At 31.3% G+C, this 9,970-nt stretch overlaps 1 pseudogene; it reads left to right on the forward strand.

Moving 5' to 3' along the window:
* The first annotated feature begins 5,262 nt into the window (after positions 1-5,262).
* On the forward strand, positions 5,263-9,460 carry LOC148761268 (uncharacterized; annotated as a pseudogene).
* Positions 9,461-9,970: the final 510 nt, after the last annotated feature.

Genomic DNA, 9,970 nt, shown 5'->3' on the forward strand with positions numbered 1-9,970 from the left:
ATCCTTTAACCAACAATACATGACTAATTTGAGTTTGGGAGTTCTTACCAACCGTTCTTATGCCATGAATTCTACCTTTTGAATCATCATCAAAGGATACGGTACCTTCTTTTTTTCTTGTCTAGCTGAGCAAATATCATTTCATTTCCAATCATGTGCCTTGAGCAGCCACTGTCCATATACCAAAGCTGCTTCTCTTTTAGTTGAGCTCTTGAACATGTGTCTTTTGAGTGCAGCTCAACCCACAAAACAAATTTTTAGTTTTTCTTAATAGGTACCCATACCTTGATAAGTCCTTGATTGTTAGCAGCAACAAAAGATCCTTTTGGAACCCATATTTTTCTTATTTTCTGCACATTTCTTTTTCTACAGCAATCATAGGATAAATGACCACCTTAACATAAGTTTCTTGTAGAATGCATTTCTTCTTGAAGTTTCATTTTTTAAACTTTTGAGTGCAGTATTTTCTTCACTTACCTTTTGCAAGGCTTCAGTTTTTTTTTTCAATTCCAATTTTAGAGTTTCAAAATCTGTTTTTGAATGTTTCAATTCAATTTGCAGAAAATTTCTTTGTTCAAAAACAAAATCAAAGTGAAGTTTAATCTTTTCCAAATCTATCTCTAGAGATGCAGTCTTTTTCTTTGAAGTCTTGTATTTCAAAACAAGTTTCTCAAATTCATCATATAAATATTCATATTCATCCTGAACATCAATAGAAATATTGCAAGGGGATGAGGATACCTTGGATTTATCATCTCGTGCCATCAAACACAGGTTTGCTCTTTCTTCAGCTATTTCTTCCTTAGCTTCAAAACTTGAAATATCACTATTTGACCAATTAGCTGCCACAATTACCTTTTTTGACTTTTGTTTTTCTTTGGTGTTTCTTCCTTTAGCAAGGGGCATTCTGACTTGAAATTTCCAGGCTTTTTGCATTTGAAGCATGTAAGCTCTTCCTTTTTGTATGAGTCATTTTTATTTCTAGTTCTACATGAAGAACCTTGATCTCTTTTAAACCCTCTTTTAGCCAATCTCCGGTTTCTTTGGCCCATAAGCTTTTTGAATCTTCTTACAATTAATGCTAATTCTTCATCATCACAGGATAGATTTTCTAGTTCTTCTTCAAGAATGCTAGCTTTTAAGGCGATGCTTTTCTTCTTTTCTTTAGCTTTCTTCCTATCTTCTTCTTCCTCTTCCTTGAGTTCTAGCTCATGAGTAAGGAAAGAACCACAAATTTCATCCAGAGTTATAACATTTAAGTCGTTGGCTTCACGAATTACAATCACCTTAGGCTTCTAATTTTTGGGTAGGCTTCTAAGAAATCTTTTAACAATTTCATGCTCGGGGACTGGTTTGCCTAGCTGACTAAGTTTGTCTGTGATGTTTGTGAATTTATCTAGCATGCTGGTGATGTCTTCACCAGATTCCATCTTAAACATTTCATAATTGTGGGTCAAGATGGCTATTTTGGATTCCTTAACTTGAGGAGTCCCTTTATGGATAATCCTTAGTTTATCCCACACCTGTTTTGTTGTGGTACAGCTTGATACTTTGTTGAGTTCGGTGGGAGTTAAAGCACAATGTATTTTATTGATTGCCTTAAAATTTTTTTAGACTCTTTTGGTTTCAGCCTTTGTCCATTCAGACCTTGTCTTAGGGATCATCTCGTTGGTCACTACATTTAGAGTAGAGGGAATGAATGGTTCATCAGTTATGACGTTCCACATCTCATAATTAATTGCCCTAATATATATTGACATCCTAATACTCCAATAAGGATAATTTGAGCCATCAAACAGAGGTGGTTTATTTGTTAATTGTCCCTCAGCAACTACTAACTTTTAAAAAGCCATTTGGATCTTTCCAAAGGGTGTTAGATCTTAAGAATGCGGATTAGGCTCTAATACCAACTGTTGGTCCCAAGTAAATGTTCTAGAGGGGGGTGAATAGCATAATTTGGCTCTTGCACCAATTGGCTCCTAATTTCATGCAAGTTGAAAATTAACAATTAGAAGTCTGAAGCAAGAAGAGGGAAAGATATAGGTAGGAATAAAAATAAAAACTGAATAGACAATGCACCAGAATTTAGAATGGTTCAGTCCAAGACCTACATCCACTACCTTGATTGTTCAACTAAGGATTTTCTAAACCAATCCACTATGAACGGTGAAATTCACAAGCTTCTACCAAGCTTTACAATGGCTTTTACTAGGCTCAGCCAAAACCTTTCACAATGGTTTTTAATATGATCAACAAAAACCCAAACTAACTTTTCTAGGCTAAGTTAGAACCTATACACTCAATCAAGCAATCCTAACTTGAATAAATTCCTTTAGAGTATCTCACACACTCTAAGTTTACAAGGAGAAGAGAAATAAAGGTGTACCTATGATCACTGCTTAATCTAAGTGGTACAAAGTGAAGTGCTTGAATCTTTTACAAGGATAAACGTGGAGTGCAGAAGAATGCAGAGAGTTTTGTCTAGTTTTAGAGTTCTTTTAGTTCTTGGAAGCCTTCGATTGGTTTTTTGGCAGTTAGAAGTCCCTTAAATACTTAGAGAAACAACTCTAATGGGTGTTAGGCAGTTTATGACCGTTAGAAATAGTTTGATAACAATTCTGGCTATTAATTTGTCTTCTAGTGCTTAATTCAAATTTTCAGACAGAAGGCTCTTAGTCGACTAACTATGTTTTTAGTCGACTAAGTCATCTCTATCTTCTGATCTCAGTTTTTGGCAGTGAGCACTTAGTCGACTAACTTACTTCTTGGTAGACTAAGTTATTTCTGTCTTGAAATCCAGATTTTTGGCAGTAGGCTCTTAGTCATCTAAGTTGTTTCTTTCTTTCATTCCACTTGAGCCCCACCAACTTTTGATTTGAATTTTAACCAACTAATATACTTCATTATTCAACTAAGGGGCTTCTGTTTTGTTGATCAATTATGACTTCTTATTCATATGATTTTTGATATGTGCCTTTGAATGATTAATCTATCATTGGCATATAATTTTTATCCTGCACATTCAAGTAGAAATATTAGACACAAATGAATGGGAATGTTTTATTATCATCAAAAACTAATGAAGCCAACAATTGGTAAATCTTTTAAGGCTTCATCCTGTATAAAATTTACAAATACGTTTGCTGACCTTGTAACATTACACTCACCCACCTTTGTTTTTCTTTCATGATCGAATTAAAGTCCCTACCCACATACCACTTGACATCTCTACTTTGTACTTCTTGTAGTAAGTTCTCCTAAAAAGTTGTTCTTTGAGTCTCATCATATGTTGAATAGACATTCAATAACCTATATCTTCTAAATATCCCACATCCCCTTCCAATTACTAAAATAAAATGCTTATTCAAAATTTGTTGCTACAAACTAAAATAGTCATCTTGCCATATCATTATCAAACCTCCAAATTAACCTTCTGATTCCACAGTACATCCATTTACTCTATCCTTACACCATATTGACTCAAACACACACTTTAACTTACTTTTCAGCTTTATTTCCTAAATAAAGACAACATCTGGATTTTCCTTTCTTATTGTTCGCCTTACAACCCTTTACTTCTCTCTTTTACACAATCCTTTTATGTTCAGTGTTAGCATAATCATAAGAACAATCTAACTGTACACAAACCAAAATGCACTTATTAGTGACCCTCAACTTTTGTCTCTTTATCTTCCAAGGACATCATAGTGTTCAGTTGTTTAGCTTTAGAGTTCATGAATTCCATTCCTAGCCTATATCAGATTTAGATTTGAATGTGTAAATTGATCATATTCTTAATTTATTTCTTTAACCACACCTCTCAAATTTTTTCTACAACATAGAATACAACCCTCAACATAATTTTTTATTTTATTTGCTTGACTTTTCTTCCCTCATGGTCTTCCTCTTTCCTTTTTAATTGTACACAATATCATCTACCTACTCAACATCACCTTCATAATCAATTTCTCTCACATAGGTCGTAACTTGCATATTAGCCAGTCTATGATTTTCCCATTCTTTATTCTTTGTATCTAATACCTCCCTCACCCTTAAATCAATATCATACAAACCTTGCACTTTTGGACTCAATTTTGGGATAGGAGATTTACGTTTTCTTCCCTTGATAGCCAAGTGTTTGGCTTATTTTTTTCTTACATTATTTTTGCAACATTTTTTTTAAATTGTCATCACCTTTTTATTTTTACTTTGTGGTCTTAATTCTCAATTTTCTTTTACTTGATTTTTTTTTTGTAGTATTAAAAAATGCAACTCCCTTTAAAACTTTAGATTGCTTGATATAGTTTCATACCACTAAGAACCTATTTGGCTTAATTAGAGGCTTTTTAATAATGTTGTAAAAAAAAAAATAACGTTTGACAAACAAAATGTTGAATAACTATAGGATATAAAAAACTATTTGATGATATTTTAATTTATTTTTAATAAATATATTTTATTTTTAGGAATTATTGTAAGATAAAGTTAGAATATAGAGAACTTTCATTAAATATTTGTTACTACACACTAGCACTCCTTATGAAAGTTTTGATTTGTAGTTTCATCTAAAAATTCAACTGGACATCCCACATAATTTTAAAATTTTAAAATTTTGATAGTCAAACACTTTATTTCTGGTTTGGAGTAGACAAACTTTTCTATAAGCTCAACCAAACACCCACTAAGTTTAACACTTATAAAAAATTGCTCAAGCAAAACTATTAAGAGATTTATAAGGATTTTAAATAAGTTTTCGCTATAACATTGAGTCCAAGCATTAAGTATATATAATGTAACTTCTGTTATAATTAAAAAAAATTTATGAAAAATTTAGAGAGTACAAATCCAGAAGTAATAAAAAATAAAAATGAGGATTATATCGAAATAGATAGGTTATAAGGTTACTTCCTATATTCAAATGAATGAGTTTAATAATAGAGATGATATATGTTATGTAAATATTACAAATTTGATAGAATTCATAAAATTTTTATCAACATTTTAAATGATATATTTTCTTATGAATAACCATAAATGTAACATGAAACTCTCTAAAATCTAAGTTTTAATGCGCTTAACTTTTATTGGGTTTCCAACTAACTGCGAAGTATTTTATTTTTACTTTATTTGTGTACTATTTAACTAAAAATTTATGGGCGCATCATTTTCTAAAATAGAATAATTGAAAATTTATTTATGCATCAAATTTTTTTTCGTGCAATAATTTAATCTTTTTTTTTCTTTTAAGGTAAACTACAATGCATGAGCTTAGATTCAAATCTTGAGTTGCTTTTCCTATGGGGTAATTATCTCAGTGGAAACATTCCTAATTGTTTCTCTAATGCTTCAAAACTCAAAAAACTATACTTGAATCAAAACTCGTTCTCTGGTCTCATTCCGAATACACTTGGAAATGTAAGTTTCCTTGAGGTGCTATCGCTTTGGTAGAATAGTTTAACCACCAAAACTTGAAACAATGAATGGAGCTCTCTTTCTTCTTTGGCAAACTTCAAGAATCTAAAGGCCTTAGGGATATCATCAAACCCATTGAATGGCATTTTTCTAATTTCTATCTCGAATCTCTCTGTATCATTTCAAGATTTCTATGCCAATGACTACAAAATTAAAGGTGCCATTTCCATGAAAATTAGTTGCTTAAGTAACATTATAGTTTTAAATCTTTTGCAAAATGAATTTAGTGGATCTATTCTAGCAACAATAGGAAGGCTATAAAATGTCCAAGGTTTGTATCTTGATGATAATAAATTACAAGGCTCCATTCCTTATAATGTTTGTTGTTTGGAAAGACTGATTGAATTGAAATTGAGTGGAAATATGCTTCAAGGACCTATACCCCCTTGTTTTGATGATTTGACTTCTTTGAGAAAGTTATACTTGGATTTCAACAAATTGCATTTAACAATACCGTCCATCTTTTGGAGCCTAAAAGATATGTTGGAAGTAGAATTGTGTTTAAATTATCTTAATGGTTTGCCTCCACTAAATATTGGCAATGTGAAGGTACTAACATATTTGAATTTGTCTTGGAATCTATTATCAAGTGATATGCCAATCACAATTGAAGGTCTCAATTATCTACAAATTTTATCTTTATCTAGCAATAGACTTCAAGGTCCTATTCCTCAATCATTGGGTGTCATGATAAATTTGGAAACCTTAGATTTTTCTTATAACAATTTATCTACAATTATACATAAGTATTTGGAAAAACTTTCTTATCTCAAATACTTTAATGTGGCTTTCAATAGATTTGAAAGAGAGATCCCCACTAAAGGACGCTTTCGAAACTTCACAGTTAAATCATTCATGAAGAATTATGCACTTTGTGGTTCACCTTTACTACAAGTCCCTTTTTGCAAAAATAACACTCATCGACTATTGCAGACAACCCCAATGCATGTTTTGAAGTATGTTTTACCAATAATTGCTTCAATAATAGTGATGCTTACCTTCATTATCATCTAAAAAAAATTCCATAATAGACATAGAAATCTTTCAGTTAATGAAGGTTTAACTTTGGAAATATGAAGTAGAAATCTTTATAATCGACTTCAACAAGCAACTGATAAATTCAATGAAGGCAACTTGCTTGCTTTGGAAGTTTTGGATATGTATACAAAGGAACACTTTCAAATGGGAGAAATGTTGCAATAAAAGTTTTTAATTTGCAATTAGAAAGAGCATTTAGGAGTTTTGATGTTGAATGTGAAGTAATGCAAAATATACTTCATCGTAATCTTGTCAAGGTGATTAATTATTGCTCCTGTATTGATTTCAAACCCTTAATGCTCGAATTCATGCCTAATGGGAGCCTTGAGAAATGGTTATATTCTAGCCGTCGTTTCTTAAATATCCTTCAAAGAATCAATATAATGATAGATGTTGCATCAGCATTAGAATACCTCCATTTGGGACATCTAAATCAAATAATCCATTGTGACCTAAAACCAAGTAATGTCTTACTTGATAGAGACATGGTCGCACATGTGGGAGATTTTGGCATTGCCAAATTGTTGGGAGATGTAGAATCTATGAAGCAACTATTGGATATATGGCACCAAATAATATCATTTTCTTATTCAATTTTTCTATTTTTGCATTTATAGATACATTACCATTCATCCTATCTAAAATTAATGACACCACAATAATAGGATGACATCATTTTAATAATCTAATTATGTTGAAAATGCATAATATGGATCAATTGGAATTATTTCAGTAAAAAGTGATGCCTATAGTTATGGTATTTTATTAATGGAAACTTTCATAAGAAAGAAGCCCATGGATGAAATTTTTGTTGGAGAAACAAGTATGAAACAATGGGTGAAAGAGTCATTATACACTGGAACAATTGGTGCTATTGATTCCAATTTATTGCAAAATGAGGAAGAACATTTGATGGCTAAAGCAAATTGTATATCATCTATTATGAAATTAGCTTTGGATTGCTCAGTTGAGTTACCTGAAGAATGGAAAGATATGAAGGATGTTGTTTCCATACTTAAGAAGATCAAAATAAAGTATTTAAACAATGTTAGGAGGGCTTATTATGGTAAGTAATAAGTTTGTTCATTGTTATCCATATATAGTGTATATAACTTCCATCAAAGAAAACTTTCTTTTAAAACTCATATTTTCTTCTAGGTTCAAGGCTAAGACTGTTGAAATACATATTTTGGGTCCATATTCAAGTTATCTTTATCCTTTTTTATTCGTAGATTGCTTGCAAGTTGTAGAAAATAAAGTTCTTGAATTTTGATAAATTAATTTAATCCTTGTTTTACAATGTTAGGGTTTGGGAAGCTGTTCAATTCATTAAAGATGTTTTGCATTTTACTTATCTAAGTTTGCAAATTCCTGTTACCTCTTGATAGAAGCAAGTTGAATTCTTCCATATATATACATATATATCATAAAATGCTCTTATATTATATCAACTATGTACACATTAAGTTTTTTTTTTTATTTTGTTTTTAATCTTGATACACCAACCAAATTTAGCAAACATGATGAGAGAGAATAGCAATATAGGAATTTGTAGTCTTGATGAATTTTCATGTTTCATGTAATCTTGGTTAGAAATTTATAACCAAATAAGAACTCAAGTTGATGCAAGTGTTGTGTAATTATCTTGCAGTTCTTATTTCAATGGAGGAGTAGTTTAGGTTTAGAAATTTGGCATGGATTAAGTCTTTTGATCAATTATGTTGTTATGATTAATAATAATCCTACATTGAATCAATTTGTTAAAATTGAAAAGATCATTAATACATAGAAATGAAAATTTTTCTCTTGAAAAGCTCGTGTGTCATTTTCAAATTGAATAACAATAACATAAGAAACATGACAAAATAACAAAAGACTCAAGTGTCAAATGTTCATGAGATGGAGGAAGGATAGTCTAGGAAACCCACCAAGAAGAAAACTTTCTACTAATACCCAAAAATTCAAGAAAAAAAAGAGTGCAAGTTTCCATTATGGAAAACAAATCTCTTCAATAAAGATTTTTAATTTTACTTTGATAAAAATTTAGAAAATTACAACGCTTGCATTCTAACTAAGATCATAAAAAATTATTTTCTAATGATGGAAGTTGTTCCAAGATGTTTGAATTGATGCATAATTTTGTATAAGATTTATATAACTCACCTTCTATAGGAAGAAAAAGATATTGTGTGATTTTTATTGATAATTTTTCAAAACTTTTGCTATGCTACTTTTTTTTAACAGATTAGCTCATTTGTGTAGAGAGAAAATGAGAGAAAGAGGTAGAGAGAGAATGAGAGAGTTTAGGGGATTTCAACGGCAAAGGATCTCAAGTGATAGGAGTATAGGAAAAAGGAGATGAAGTAATAGAGTTAATAGAGTTATTGATAATTGGAGGGAAAATTTCGTGTCTGTTTTTATTGATAATGTTAGTGATCAAGTTCCTTGGTATGCTTTAAAGGCTATTTTTTAAGAGTATGGGAAGGTTTTGGATGTGTTCCTCCTCAACAAACAAAAGTTAGGTTTGCTTTTGTTTGATTTTAAACTAAAAAGGAGGTGGACTTTGCTATCGTTAGGGGAAAATGGAAGATTAGCTGATGGGAGGAAATTTTTGGTTAAGGCTGCAAAAGGAAGAAAAGAAAACAAAGTCAAGAAAGGTGAGGTTCTGTCTCAAAAAAATGATGAAAAGAAGATTAGAGCCATTATCTCCACTCTGAAGTCATATAAAGATGTGTTGGTCAATAAGGAAGAGCATGAGAAGTGTGAAGCTCTTACATGTTCTCAAAATCCTTTAAAGGTCGCTGATTTGGAAAATTTTGTAGAGATTGAATGGGTTGGTGAACTTCCATGGGACTATATGGAATGGGTTGAAAGAAATGCTATTCGCACTCTTATTAAAGAGTTTGTTCCAAGAGGGGTGGAATCTACTTTATTCATGGAAAATATCTAGGCTCAAGTTAGATATATTCAGGACTTGAAACTGCTTGTGACTTTTGAAAATAAAAAAGATATGGAAATGATTTTTTCTAGATGGCAAGATTTGTTTGAGAATTAGTTTTGTTCCCTTACCCCATATCCAATTCATCGTCCTAAGAATGTCTGGATTCAAATTGACAACGTTCCGATTCACTTATGGCATGAGAACTTTTTTAGATTTTTGGCTAAAAAAAGTGGTAATTTCATTATTATTGATAGAGATACATCTAACAAAAGTAATTTTCGTCATGCTTAGATGTTTGCCAAAGTGGAAAGTTTTAATATTTTCTCGTTATCTTTAAAAGTTAATAATGGTGACTTTACCTTTGTCATTTATGCTTCAATTCATCAGTCGAATACAACAAAAGTTCAGAGAAAGCTTAAAAGGTGGTTATAAAGTCCACTAATGATCCAAGTTCATTGAGAATGTGAGACCTTGACCTTTATAGACTCATAGCTAGAAGTAGATGCGATATCACTGGTC

Source organism: Theobroma cacao, chromosome 8 (genome assembly GCF_053813885.1).
Source record: "Theobroma cacao isolate CCN51 chromosome 8, ASM5381388v1, whole genome shotgun sequence".
Lineage (NCBI taxonomy): Eukaryota > Viridiplantae > Streptophyta > Magnoliopsida > Malvales > Malvaceae > Theobroma > Theobroma cacao.